The 14,273-nt window shown below is 35.2% G+C and overlaps 1 protein-coding gene across 3 annotated transcripts in view; it reads right to left on the minus strand.

Annotated features, from left to right (window-relative positions):
* The window catches only part of EPHA3 (EPH receptor A3), a 365,049-nt gene that overhangs the window by 25,368 nt on the left and 325,408 nt on the right, over positions 1-14,273 (minus strand). The window lies entirely within an intron of this gene.

Genomic DNA, 14,273 nt, shown 5'->3' on the forward strand with positions numbered 1-14,273 from the left:
AATTTATGTATCTAAAAAACCTCTCTTCACATACATTAATCAATCATCTTAATTAATTTACTCAGTGCCTCACTCCATCATTAACCACTGAAGTCCCCTCCATGTACTAGGTAAGCACCATATGAGCTAGAAAGATATCATAATTACATTCTGAAAACGTATAGTCTAGAGGAGAATATTGCTTCTATGAGTTATGGGAGATATAAAGGTATAACTCCCATAGAATTTGTTCTCAGTTTAATAAATACATTTAATAAAGATGTGCTGAGTAGCAACCATATGGGAAGTATTATGCTAGTCACTTTGGGTGAGACAAATATAAATAACACACTGGTCCTTCTGTTTGAGAAATATCAAGCAAATAGGAATGATAATTAGTTGCTGGAAATAACTAAATGCAGAAAGAAATAAGTATTTAACACTTTGCTTCTCAAACTGTACAATGCATATGAATCATCTTGGGCTCACTCTGATTAAAATGGAAATTCTGATTCAGTAGTTCCAGAATGTAGGCAGGGTCTGCATTTCTAACAAGCTCCAGGTAATGCTGGGGCTTTTTAGAATTGCAGACCCTGCCTACATTGAGTAGGAAGATAGTAGTGGAGACTGCTGTGCCGCAGAGCATGGAGCCGAGATTCTCACTAGAGAAACTGAGGAGGTCACATATGAATTGAGCCTCATAAGGTACATCAATTTTTGATACAACAAAAAAAGGGATGGATGTTCCAAAGAATTCACATCATCAAAATTTTATGCCATATTCATCAAAGTGTGTTCTATTGACATTGTATCTCATTGCACTTCACTGGTTCTTAAGTAATGTTCAAGGGTGACAATATATTGCTTTAGAGAAATGGATTGGCAATTTGGGAGGTAAACTATTAAACCTTATTATGCCTGAATTTCCACATCTGTTATTTGGGAAAGTAACAGTGCTGGTTCATAGCACTGTTGTGAGGCTAAATGACAAATTTCAGTAAAATCTCTAGCGTAGTTCCTGGCACACAGTAAAGCCTCAAGAAACATCAGCTTAATACTACCATACTCTGAGGGAAATAGCATAAATCAAAGCACAGAGGAGGAAAATATATGTTCTGGAAAAACGGTTTCCAGGGTGATGATACTACAGAGAGTGTGGAGGCATGCAGTAGGAGAGGATGGGAAAAGGTCGAATTGGGATTTAATCACGGGTACATTGAGCAAGTGTTATCCCGTAGAGGAGAGTGGTATATGTGATTGGAACTATCTCAGTAAACTTGACACTTTTCTTCGATGTTTTCACACAAGTGAGCTCTTCAGAAAGAGTACTGCCAGGAGATCTTTAAAGGGCTTACACTGGGTTTTGAAGGATGCACGAAACTGTAGAGAAGTAGGCACAAAAAGGAGGACTGAGCACAGCCTTCTTGAGAAGGTAGCAACCTAAGGGTCATCCATGATTTATACCAGTGCAGTAAAATCAGGTTGGAGAGACGGGAGCTAGACCAAGAGGGTTTTGGGAGTTGGTGGGAAACACTACAGAGCTCAACGTGCACTGGAGTAAAGATTGTCCAAAACCAGAAAAACAGAATAGAAAACTCTATGGAGATGAGAGGGCATATGGTCTTAGAAGTTGCCCCTTTCTTTTCTCTCTCACTTACACTCACTCATTCATTCTCTTCTTTATAGTTTGTATATTTTTTCAACAAAAATTTAAAAGATACTTTTTCATATTTAAATTTGGAGAGTCTTTTTCCTAGCCTAATATTGCCCTTTCTCTACCAACATATTCAATGTTAATAATAATATTTTAAAAAAACCAAATTAACTTAATTGTACCTGCAGAGTCCAGATTTGGGTCTTAAGGAATCAGTATTTCAAATACTACCCCATAATTGTGATAAAAACAGAACTACACATGTGACATTTAACTATTATAAATCTATTCAGGATGCCAAATGGAATCATTGCGCATACATTCTTTCCCTTTTAAAGTACTCTGAGAATTAACAGAAGTCAAACAAATTGTACTCATGGGGCAAAGAAAAGATGATATTTTAAAATCTCAGCTGAATGTCTTATCTCTGCTACAGACACTTTGCCATTTCCTTTCCTTTGCCCAGAAACAAATTACTAAAAGCATAAAAATGGCACTAAAACAAAGAAAGAAAGAGAGAGAGAGAGAGAGATAAAGTAAGAAAGTCCTTTCCATGTTGAAAACTTTGCATCTATTTAGTAAATATAAGGCACAGATACGTGTCACCTTATCAAGATTCCTTGAAATAAAAATACAGATATTAGGAAAAAACCCAAAACCAATAGATTGATGACAACCATGAACAATAAGCTCATTTTCTGTGTTTTACTTCAACCAGGATTACAATGGTACATGCTAAAGTTGTTTCATCTTCAGTGCTTTACCCCTGTTTTCCAGAGAGGACAGCCTTGACATTGAACATATTTTTTTTTGCGGTACGTGGGCCTCTCACTGTTGTGGCCCCTCCCGTTGCGGAGCACAGGCTCCGGACGCGCAGGCTCAGCGGCCATGGCCCACAGGCCCGGCCGCTCCGCGGCATGTGGGGTCTTCCCAGGCTGGGGCACGAACCCGTGTCCCCTGCATCAGCAGGCGGACTCTCAACCACTGCGCTACCAGGGAAGCCCTGAGCATATTTTAATAAAATGTCTAAAAATAGTGAAATACTGAAAAGGGTTTTTTTTTTTAATTTGTTTTTAGGAAGAACATAGCTACACCTATGTCGAAGGAGCTTGGAAAGAATCTCTTCACTGGTGGTTCTGCATACAGACATAATGCCATTGGAGGGACCTCTGATGCCATAGCCACACCCATCTCTTTAGCGGGACCTTCACTCTTTCAATTCTTGACTAAGATCCGTGCAGTGTGTTTTCTAATGAAGCACATGGTTACAGATTCATGCAAATTATTTCCAGAACCATTTTCCCATCAAATGCTGTCTATTTGCTATGTAAATCTTGTTAAAACATTGTTTCAAATGCACACAGTGGCAGAGTCCATGCCACTCTCTCATTTTGTCACAGCTTACCCTTCCCCCTCCCCATATCCTCAAGTCCATTCTCTAGTAGGTCTGTGTCTTTATTCCCGTCTTGCCCCTAGGTTCTTCATGACCTTTTTTTTCTTAGATTCCATATATATGTGTTAGCATACAGTATTTGTTTTTCTCTTTCTGACTTACTTCACTCTGTATGACAGACTCTAGGCCCATCCACCTCACTACAAATAACTCAATTTCGTTCCTTTTTATGGCTGAGTAATACTCCATTGTATATATGTGCCACACCTACCTTCATCCATTCATCTCACTCAGGTTTTTAATCTAAGCTTCCCTCTGGCTCCTCACTGCATCAAAGCTTGAGTTGCCGCCCTTATAGGAAAGCATAAGGAAGGGGGAGATTTTGATTTTTTTTTCCCATTTTATTCCAAACATGTTATTCTGAACACATAATGAATGAATAAGTGGCATTCAACCAGCTCAACAACTAAGCCAGTTTGCAAAATTAAATGTTTCCTTACCTAGAAATTTCCACTGATCAACTTTTTAGTGTATTAGTCTTTTTCTTAGTGGCTGGGCTCTGTTCCAGGTCACTGTTTAGTGAGTTCATATACTTAAAAGTAAATATATTTATTTTAATTACAAGAAGAAAACTCTTAGTTTATATTTTCCCATATGATATCCATACAACGCATTCTAAATGAACAACGCATTCTAAATAATTGAACTCATTATTTAGAAGAAAGTGTAAATGAACAAGTATTGTTTGCCTTTACTCAATACTGTTATTGGAATCCCTAGGTAATTAGCTTTTAACCCTAGAATTTTAACCCTGGAACATTTAGCTTTCTCATTAGATGACTTTCATTATCTGCTTCCAGGTGTTTTAGACTGATTGGTTTTGCTCTGGGAATGAAGTGACAATCATATTCAAGACTCTCCTCCTGCCCCTAGCCAGCCGTCTTGGAAATGGCACCATCCATCACTGGATGAGGAAGGGAATAAAGATGACTGAGGATTATTCATTATTATCTAGGGATTCTTTTTGTCATTGGCAATAGATTTATAATATACATAAAGCAACAACTAAAGTGTCTAATCTTTAATAGAGTACTCAATAAATGTTTTGCCCTTTCTTCCATTCCAATTCCCTTCAAATAGCACACTTTTACTATTCATGTAAAGAATTTATTAAATGAAGATATAAGGGAAAGCTCATTGCCAACTACAAAGTATTAGTCAAATTTATTATTCGTTGCTAAAAATACATCAGAGTAAGAAGAGTTTTGTAATTTATTTTACTTTTTCCATGATCAGTAAACAACCAGTCACTCTGGTTCAAATGAGAGAAAAATAAACCAACATATTCGTAATACACGCTTAATTCGAAATCAAACTACAGGAGAGATTCCAAGTTCATAATATTATTATAGAGTTTGAGGCAGGGTGAGTGCACCTATTATCACAGACTCTTTAAATTCAACATTGTAGTTTAAAATTCTTTATATTCAAAACTAGTAAAATAAATTCGAGTAGTAGCTTTTGTCCTATACATTGCCGTAAATAAAATAAGTGTGCCCAAACTATCATTTGAAATCATAAGGCTATGAGAGGCTGAATACCACCAAAAATTTAATAAATATTTTTAATCTATGCACATGAATATTACTCCATTCCTTTGTAGGATGAAGCTAAGTAAAATGTTAAAACATCAAAATAATTATGCATAAGTGATACTCACATGCTGGCTGAAAATATGGACATATTTATCTGCTAGGTGAATGTCTATTCATGAGTTTACACCCATGACATTTTAATAAACGCAATCAAAATATCAAAAGTAAAGTGATCACGTTTAATATTTAAATCTTTGAGTGGAAACGAACGATAACTTTCAAGTATTATATCAAAAGCAAATGAGAATAAAATTTAACAAGAATAAAAAGGTGTACTGTTTGTTACATTATGTTTGCTAGCCTGAAGTTCAACATTCTAGGAGACTTGTTGGCAGATGGCTAGTCTGTTGCATAATTTTTCACAAATGGCAATGTATTCCACATTATCCCCTGCAACTTGCAGTCCAGTGTGGACAGGAGAAATTGTAAGTACCTGAGAGAGATATTTGATCCCCACTCTCTCATTCTTTCCACATTCTTTATACATGTTGGGTAACTTTAGAATAAGGTCTCTATATAGTAGCACTATTGACATTTTACACCAGATTAATTCTTTGCTGTAGGGGCTGTCCTGTGTATTGCAGTATGTTTACTAGCCTCTACCCACTAGATTATATCAGCATCCTTCCAATTGTGACAGCCAAAATATCTCCAGACAATATCAAATATCCCCTAGGGAGCAAAATCATCCCTGTTCGAGAACTACTGCTTCAGATTGTTTGTGACAAATCCTGATCAGCAAGGGAAAATGATTCAAAGAGGTCCAAGATTTAACTGGATTTTATGTAGACTAAGTGGAATTCTTTCTTTCTTTCTTTATTTAACCATTAGCACACTTTCCATGGATATTTTCATTCCTGTTCTAGTCTAAAAAAGGGCCAAGTTCATTAGAGCTAATCTTCTGATATGTGGATTTTGGTAAATATAATAGCACCTCTTTGAGATTTTTCCCTCTATTTTTTGTTTTCTTTTCTTTTCTTCTTTTTCTCTTGCTTTCTCCCTTTAATTTTTTTGAAACAGGGATCATTTTCTATTGCTAGGAAAACTTAAATTAAGCATCAATTTCTTTGTTAGATGGAAGCATCAATAACCAAAACTTTTGGTAAGAAATAGGGTTTTCCTACAAGAGAAAATGCTATCTAAGGCTACAAAACATAAATATCATTGACATAGTGAGACATTGGATAAGAGACCTAGAGGGCTCAATTTGGCTCTGAAATAAGGGTGAAAGAAGAAGCTGAGGCCCATAAATTTTAATTTAGTCACACTTCACGATAACTCTCTCTGCCTTCAAGCTGAGCATCTGTAGATCTGAGACTATCCAAATAAAATAAATTGAATATACAAGAGTCTGACTCATTAAATTTCCTACAAGTAATGTATTGCAGAATTTATTTATACTTCTGCTTCTGATTGGACCACAAAAATTCCTCTTCCTTCCCCACCTCCCACCCCAACAAATTTAAGCCAACATTGCTTGACTTATATTTTCTTCTTTTTCACATTCAGAAATTGCTTTTTCAGTTTATATGTGTAGAGGGCATTTTAAAAATTTAGATGTTTTCCAAAAAACTGCCAAACATATCCTTCAATGAGCTATCCAAAACTTTGGATTTGATGAGACAAATGGTGTCATTTGGTATACTGCCTTCTTGCCATAGTAAAACTATTCTAATACAACTGTTATTAATGAGCTAAAACTTTGAAATCAGTTGGCAATTGAAGTTTTGGTTGGTAAAATGCTCCTAGGTGTTCAGAAAAGTAAAGCGCCAGATACTCTAAAAATAATTTATGAAGATGTGTTTTTTACAATATTTTAACAGATCATAAAATGAAGCATTTACTTAAGGTGGTCTCTATGTCTGTATGTAAGCTCCCCAGATATTTACATATTTGAGAAAAGTCTCCAGTTGCCTGGAGCAAGCCCAGATTCACAGCATATGGAGTGTTTCTAAAACTTCAATTGCAGAGGGACCTCCAGTTCAAACTCAACAGAATCAGAAGCTAATGCTTGTTCCCCATATTTGCAATGCCAAACCCAGAGCCAGTTCCTCCCAGTGCTGATGTCACATCTATGACAGTCAGTAATTGGGGGTCCAGGGGGATTTACGGTCACATGTTCCATTTGGATTCTTAAGTTTAGTAGGAATTAGGAGTTGTCATTTCTAGGCTTAGCTTTGACTCTATTATCTATTTTTTGCCAAGTTTCTTAGCCTCTCTGTGCAGATATCTTATCATTCATAAACTGAGGGTCATGGGAAACATAAAACTTGATTTTATGTTCAGTTTCATCTATCTCTAACAGCTGTGCTAACTTATAAACCTTTGCTCTTTCAACTTTCAACTTTCTATCTTAAACGTACAGAAATATCAAGGATGCTGACATTTTTAATGTTAATTATTTTGGCTCTTGTTTAGTCCAAAGATGATCCTAACTTTGGACTAAACTGCATATCTATTGGCTGTAATATCTGGATTTACTTCCATAGAATTCTTACAGAAAAGTTAAAGGAGAATAAAAGGGCACAAGTAAAGATACTAGGGATTCTCTGGGCAGAGGCATTATGTAATTGCTAAACTCTAATCCAGGAGTAAAGTAGTACAAAACCTTGTTCACTTTGTCCAGAAACAGCAGTTAGAGGAGGAATCACAAAGTAAACATGTTCTTGGAAGATCCTGCAATTCAGTTCTCTAAACTTAATGAATTTAGACAGTTTAAATGAGACATTTGGCTAAAAGCCCTGAATTTTTCAGGTGCTTAACTGAAGTCAGCTCATTCACTGTGGGTTAGGGGGCTTCAAGTCTTGAGTTCTAAAGAAAAGGAGTGTAATTGCTGAAATCTCTGGACATTGAGCCCTAGTATCTTATGTCTGCCCCAATTTTTCTCTGATTATATACACAAATCTCTCCTTACTGATTTAGGAAATGCTTTGCTGATCCATATTTCACATTGCCTGCCTGTGAGCTCTGTCAGGTCATAGTTAGAGTGACAAAGGACTTCGGAGAGTTTATCTTAGTAAACCCAGAGTAATTGAGTGTTTAACCTGGAGGCAAATATTGGCTTCTCAGGTTAGAAGTGGAACTATAGAGATAAATCATTTGACTAAAGGATTTAGGATCTATCGTCAGGAAGTAAACTTCATTCACTGCAGACAACAGTAGACAACAAGGTGAAGGGCAATCCAAGAAGACTCCCAGGGGAAGCATCTGTTCTAATTCCCAGTAGTTCAAATCTAAAAGTCATTGAGAGAATTGTTCCAGCAGATGTTGACTGCCACAAGAGATCAGAGACAGATGATCTCTCAGGTAGCAAAAGTCAGTACTTTGAACTTCTGAAATTTTTCAACATTCCATGAGACACTTAAGAATTTCTTAAAAGTCTTCACCTTGTGTTCTAAGTAACTCTATGGCTATCCAGGAAATAAAATACAAGTAACTTTTCTGTTACTTTCAGAGTCAAATAATACAATATAAAATTAGGTCATCTGATGTATAATGTATATCTTCAACAAAAACAATGAAAAACTTTAGGGATAAGACTAAACATACAGCCTAATATGGGTACAGCTCTTTTCAAAGTTCAAAGAGGTTTTACATGTTAAACCTTGTGTTTTACATATACTGAATTCCTACTTTATTTTTTAAAGGTTACAGAAATTCATTTGAAAGTGAATTTTTAGCACTCTGAACACAAGTTTCCAAAAAAGCCATATTGATAAGTAAATAAATCAGAAAGACCTATCTAATATAGCAGGAATACTATATATTTACAATAAAAATAATGAAACAGAAGTATTAGATTCATTCTAGTAATTAAGCAAAAATGTACATAACTTGGATAGGCTTGGTTTTATTAATATGATATTAATATGATAACTGAAAAATTAGGAAAGATAACATGATAGTTTGAGAATCTCATAAATATCTGCTGAAACAATTCTGACTAGACATAATGGCAGTGGTTTCCTTGTATGTCTATGTTAGATAAAAATTGCTTGAAATACGGGGGCAGTTCCAGAGAAATGGCTAGCAAATGAAAGGGAAAAAATCATGGGAGTGGGCCTGAACCATGACATGTAAAACTGTAGTTGAAAAAGGGTCATAGGACAGGAATGAATCAAATTATTAGCCATTCCAGGCATCAAGTAGTAAGACTGGCTTGGGAAATAATGACTGCTGTCTCTCCCAGTGCCGGAGCAGCTGGGGCTGGTCAGTGGCTTCAGGGTACATGGGAAAAGCTTCAGGCAATGTGTCATCACAAATTTGAAATGTGGGATATTCACAAGTCAACTGGAAATAATTTTAGTAAGTGATTTTTACTAAGCTTCCAGGGCTCAACGCTACAGACTGGACCAGTCACTATTTGCTTGTCTTTAAGTCTGAGTTATATCATTAATCTGACTACTTAACTTGTCTTCTTGCAAAGTGAGCCTGTTGGAATAAGAGAAATTATTAAAATTATTCCATTGAATTGAAAAATAGTTAAAGCAAATGAATCTGGCCTATTAACCTCAATATTTACATTATTTTCTCCTTCACTCTCACTAATTCTCTGTTCTAATGTCATTTTATTAGAGAAACTCTCTCTGATCGTCCTATCTACAGTAGCATCTCCCTCATACTGTCCACATTCCTCATCTTATTTCTCTGCCTTGCTATATCTTCACCTGTTTATTATGTGAAATACCACACTAGAATGTAAGCTCACGGAATCAGGGCTTTGTTTTTACCTCTGGGTCCTCAGGTCTTAGAACAGTGCCTAGTATATTGTAGGCACTCAAATATTTGTTGAATGAATGAATGAATGAATGATGCACTGCAGAGAAAACTGTTCCTGCTAGAGACTGTGTGTAATATATTTACATAGAAGCTCCTCACTCGTGTGTATCACTCCAAAATTATAGTTGTGATTTTTCTCCACATAAATCTGGATAGATTATTTTCACATGTTGAAATGTTCATGCTATCCATCTCTCTGAAATGGGTGGCTAGAAAGTATTTGATCCCTCATTAAACTTTGAGGCACCATTAACTGAGATTATAAAATCTTCTAGAGTTTTCTGATTTGGGGATATATAGCTTTACTTTGTGAAGCTACATAAGACAGAAGCTATGTACTGATCCTAAGAGACTAGAAAATGTTGACATTATTTATTTTGTGTCCAAGCTTAAAATACATTACTATATGAAGGCCACTGATTAGATATTTACTTATTGCTTTTTTTCATTCATGTGTAAATTACATATGACATATACTACTTATCAAAATACTATTATTCTCTTTTTATATCACACGTTTTTGGTATGCATAGTTTTTAGTCCTTGAGAATTCTACAGAACTAAGGCTCATACTTTCTAATATTCATATTCTTCAAGTGGAGTTATCCTGAAACAGAGTATTCAGCCACTTAGCTTTTAATCACTTGCTTTAGCCCCTTTATTTTTCTTGTCTTGCAAATGAAATTAGACAAGACAAAGCAGTAGTAGAATATTTCTGGCATCAACTTGGCATACTCACAGAGAAAAAAAATAGAATAAGTTATTATGTAAAATAAGATTTCTTTTTCCTATTACTTAACACATAATGCCTGTAATAACTTTTCATTTGGTTTTATCTTCTAAAAATTAAATAGGTTTTAATTGGCCATAGGGCAATGTGACACAAGACAGAACTTTTTTCATTCAATATAAAAATCCACTTGGCAATTACTCAGTATGCATCTCCATAATAGAAATAAAAAGAAAAATGTTAATAATGAAGAATGTAACCAAGAATACATCATTTGGTTTTCTTAAATTTCCCAGATCAGTTTATGTGGTAATTATACCCCTAAAATGAATTTGGGGACTTGAGAACAGGATTGACTTTACATGACACAGCATATAAATTAGGTAAAAGTCTATATTTTCTTTAACTTGATCCTGTTTAAAACAGCAAATTGACCACTATCATCTTGGAATTTTGGATTCCATCTATTTTAACATACAAACATAATATATGTATTCATACACACATAAAAATGCTAACTTATTAAAAGTGAAATTTCATAAGAAAAAGATTGAAAAATTATTCAGTAGAAAACAGTTCTCACCAATAATACCATGCTTCTGATAGTATAAAATAGAGCAAATCAGTAATTCAGTCCAAAAAAATGGGAAACATGCCATAATTATACTCTGAAATTCACATGATGTATAACTAAAGAGAGGTAATCCATTTTTTTGTTTGTTTTTCTCAACAACAAAAATTCTCTGATGTTTTAAATTTGCTAAATTTAAATTTAGCTAAATGCTCCAATCATATCCATCCCAAGTAAAATCCAGGGCCTTTTATGATGGTTTGCAACCTTAGGTATGTAGCCACAGGTATGCTTTCAAGACCTTTCTTCAAAACATGTTATATCACATAATACTATATCATAAGTCAGATTTTATATCATTTAATAACTACTCAAATATTTATTTAGTTTTTAAGGTGTTATCTTCCTCATAAAGTATCTATAACAGTGGTTCTCAAAGTGTTATCCAAGCATTTCTTGGTGTCCTCAAGAGCATTTCAGGGGGTCTGCAAGATTGAACTATTTTCATAGTAATACTAAAGCTTTACATCTTTCTCATTCTCATCATGTCATGAATGTACAGTCGAATTTTCTAAAGGTTACAGGATGCATAATAATATTGTAATAAAAAGTGTCAGTGTTTGGAATTTCCGTATAACTCAGTAGTGAGAAATCAAGAGAAATAACTAAAAGTGTGTATTGAAAAAAAATTCCAATTTCCTATCTAATATTCTTATGGAAAACACAAAAAAGTGTTTATTATTATCTCAGCTGACTTTTTCCTTTCAGGCATACTATTGAGGATATAAGGAAGGAAAACTCAGAGTACACTTAAGACAGTATCAAAAGCAGCAGGAGAAAATGTCTGATACATTGTTTTAAGTTGTAAGGCTAAGGGTTTTCTCAACTCCTCAGATGTCCCCTCCAGTTTAAGAATCTTTAAATACAGAATTAGTGGATATAATTTCTATTTCACTCTTCTACCCTGCCTGTCAACCACAGAGGTGTTTTAAAAATGAGAACAGCAGACACCCTACATTCATTCAGTGGCATTGAATCAAATGTCTCTCATGATTTCTTAGTGCAATTACCCTCTATCTAAAGGCAATAACTTTCAGAGGAGCAATCGGAAAAGTATAATGAATTGAGGCACTGAATGCTGATTTCTGAAATGTGTTAAGTGTGATTAAAGTAACATGACTGGTAAAGCAGATTAACAAGAATGTGTATCCAAAAAGAATGCCTTGGCACGCTATTTTAAATGGTGAACTTGTTTTTCTGAAATAAACATAATCATAGCATGCTAATTCAAATAAATAAGGCGGATGTCTAAGCTGAATAATCCTGTTTTTGGTTAGAAAAAAACCCAGACTTTACAACAACGTACTACTTTCCTTATTTATTAACTATAAGCTTATTGAAACCACAGATTTTATCTTAGTCAAGTCTGCTTCCCAAAATACTATATGCCTAAACAATTTTGAGTGATAGTATCATTTACAATCTAGTTTTAAAGATAATTTCGAAAGAGGAATTCCCCAAACATTTTGGACAATAGCAGTGTTCCTGCAGTAAGTACACATTCCCAAAAAGACAGCTTAGTATGACAACACTCATTTCATTGTTTCAGGGTCTTTGTTTAAAAAACAAAATAGAACTCCTATTACTGTATGACCATGCCTCATATTTTAGGGTAAATTATAAAATTATTGGACCAAACAAGGCTTATTATGGGAAATTAAATCAAAGATGTCTAAATTATTCTAGAAATGCAGATGCAAATTACAGCTTCTCAGAGGGAAGTCAGGACTCCCACAGATAGTTTGAGGAGTTCCAAGAAAATACAAGGATGAACACTGAAGAACTCTAATCAGCTATTTATTGGTAGTGAATGAGCCCGTTTGGTTAGTGTGGCTTTTAAGAATCTTCTGGGAATGAAGCATAAATGCAAAGATCCTATTGCACTTTTACTTCACAAAGGCTAAAGAGGAATTTTGACACATCAACATCATTCTACTAAGGTTGAAATAATCTTGTGGACCCCTTGGTCCTGACAAAGTAACAATCAGTATAAATGAAGCTCCGAAAGTTAACCGTATACAATCTCCAGAGAGCAGATGATGTAGGTTCGAATGAATCTTTCAAGTTTCTCCAAGAGAAATTGTTTCTTGGAGTATCCTAGTGCAAGAGTTCAGAAGTAACCTCCTCAAAACGTGCCACTTTGGCATATGAATTTTTTTGAGCCAAAGGCAATCAGGACCCTGCTCCTTCAAGAGAAGCTTCTGCCTCTCCCTTAACTACCTAGAAGAATTTAAATTGTCAAGGGAGGGTCCTTTCCCAGAATGAGATTACCAGAGATAAATTTCATCTGAGGGGCCCATCTGTATGGCAGGGCAAACATCTAATTACCCAACATCTACTCTTCTTATCAACTTGTGAATTACTTTCCTCCCCTTTGAAGCCTCAGGCCTTCTTTCCCACTCCTTAGCTCAAGATGGCATATATACCTCATTTTACCTTTCTGTCTTTGACCCTCTCATATATGTGAGATTCCATGCATACCAAATTAAATTTGCTTTTCTCCTGTTAATGTCTCATGTTGATTTGATTATTAGACCAGCTAAAAGAAGCTTTGAAGGGTAGAGGAAAATTCTTTCTCCCCAACACTAGAAATTAAGACTAGTATTGAGAACAAGGATGTGCTCATTTAAAGAACAGAGAGATTAGAACCTGAATGAATTACCGAAAAGTAGAATATCTCAGATAAAGGCCTTTTTCCCCAAATACTTTCTATTAGAACTGGAAATATTTCTTGAATAAGGTGATTTTTGTAACAGGGATAATGCTAGCAAGAATACTTTTCATGGAAAAAAAAAAAAAAAGAATACTTTTCATGGAGTGTGTTAATAGCTCGAGTAGTAGCAGAGGGTTATGAAGAATATCTTTAGAATGCAGAGTAGCAGTGAGTAGAATAAAAAACATTCTCTTCCAGACAACAAATATTATATATTATCATCTGTTGTGTATGTTGTCCCCTGGAGTAATAATTTAGTCATAATAATGTTTTGCTGCAGAATGGTGGCTGACTAATTTTTCTGGTGATCAGAGAAGGAGCACAAAAAAGCATTATCAAGATACCCATGTTTTGTAATTTTATCAAGTTTTCAGAGCTGTGTAGGAAGAGTCACTGTTCTAAACTTAATTCAACTAGCTGCAAGGTATACACTTTTCTTAAATTTCTCTTGCTCTTAATCTAATGAACTGTGTTCCTAAGAACAGCAACATCTTTTGCTGTTTTTTTGTTTTTTTGGGTTTTTTTGCGGCCTCTCACTGTTGTGGCCTCTCCAGTTGCGGAGCAACACTGGACCGGGGCACGAACCCATGTCCCCTGCATCGGCAGGCGGACTCTCAACCACTGCGCCACCAGGGAAGCCCAGAACAGCAACATTTTTATGCAGAACACAGTTTCTAAAAATACTTAGATTCATGAACAAAGGTAATCTGCTAGAGAGTATACCTGAAAATGGGAAATG

The sequence above is a fragment of the Stenella coeruleoalba genome (assembly GCF_951394435.1).
Source record: "Stenella coeruleoalba genome assembly, chromosome: 5".
Lineage (NCBI taxonomy): Eukaryota > Metazoa > Chordata > Mammalia > Artiodactyla > Delphinidae > Stenella > Stenella coeruleoalba.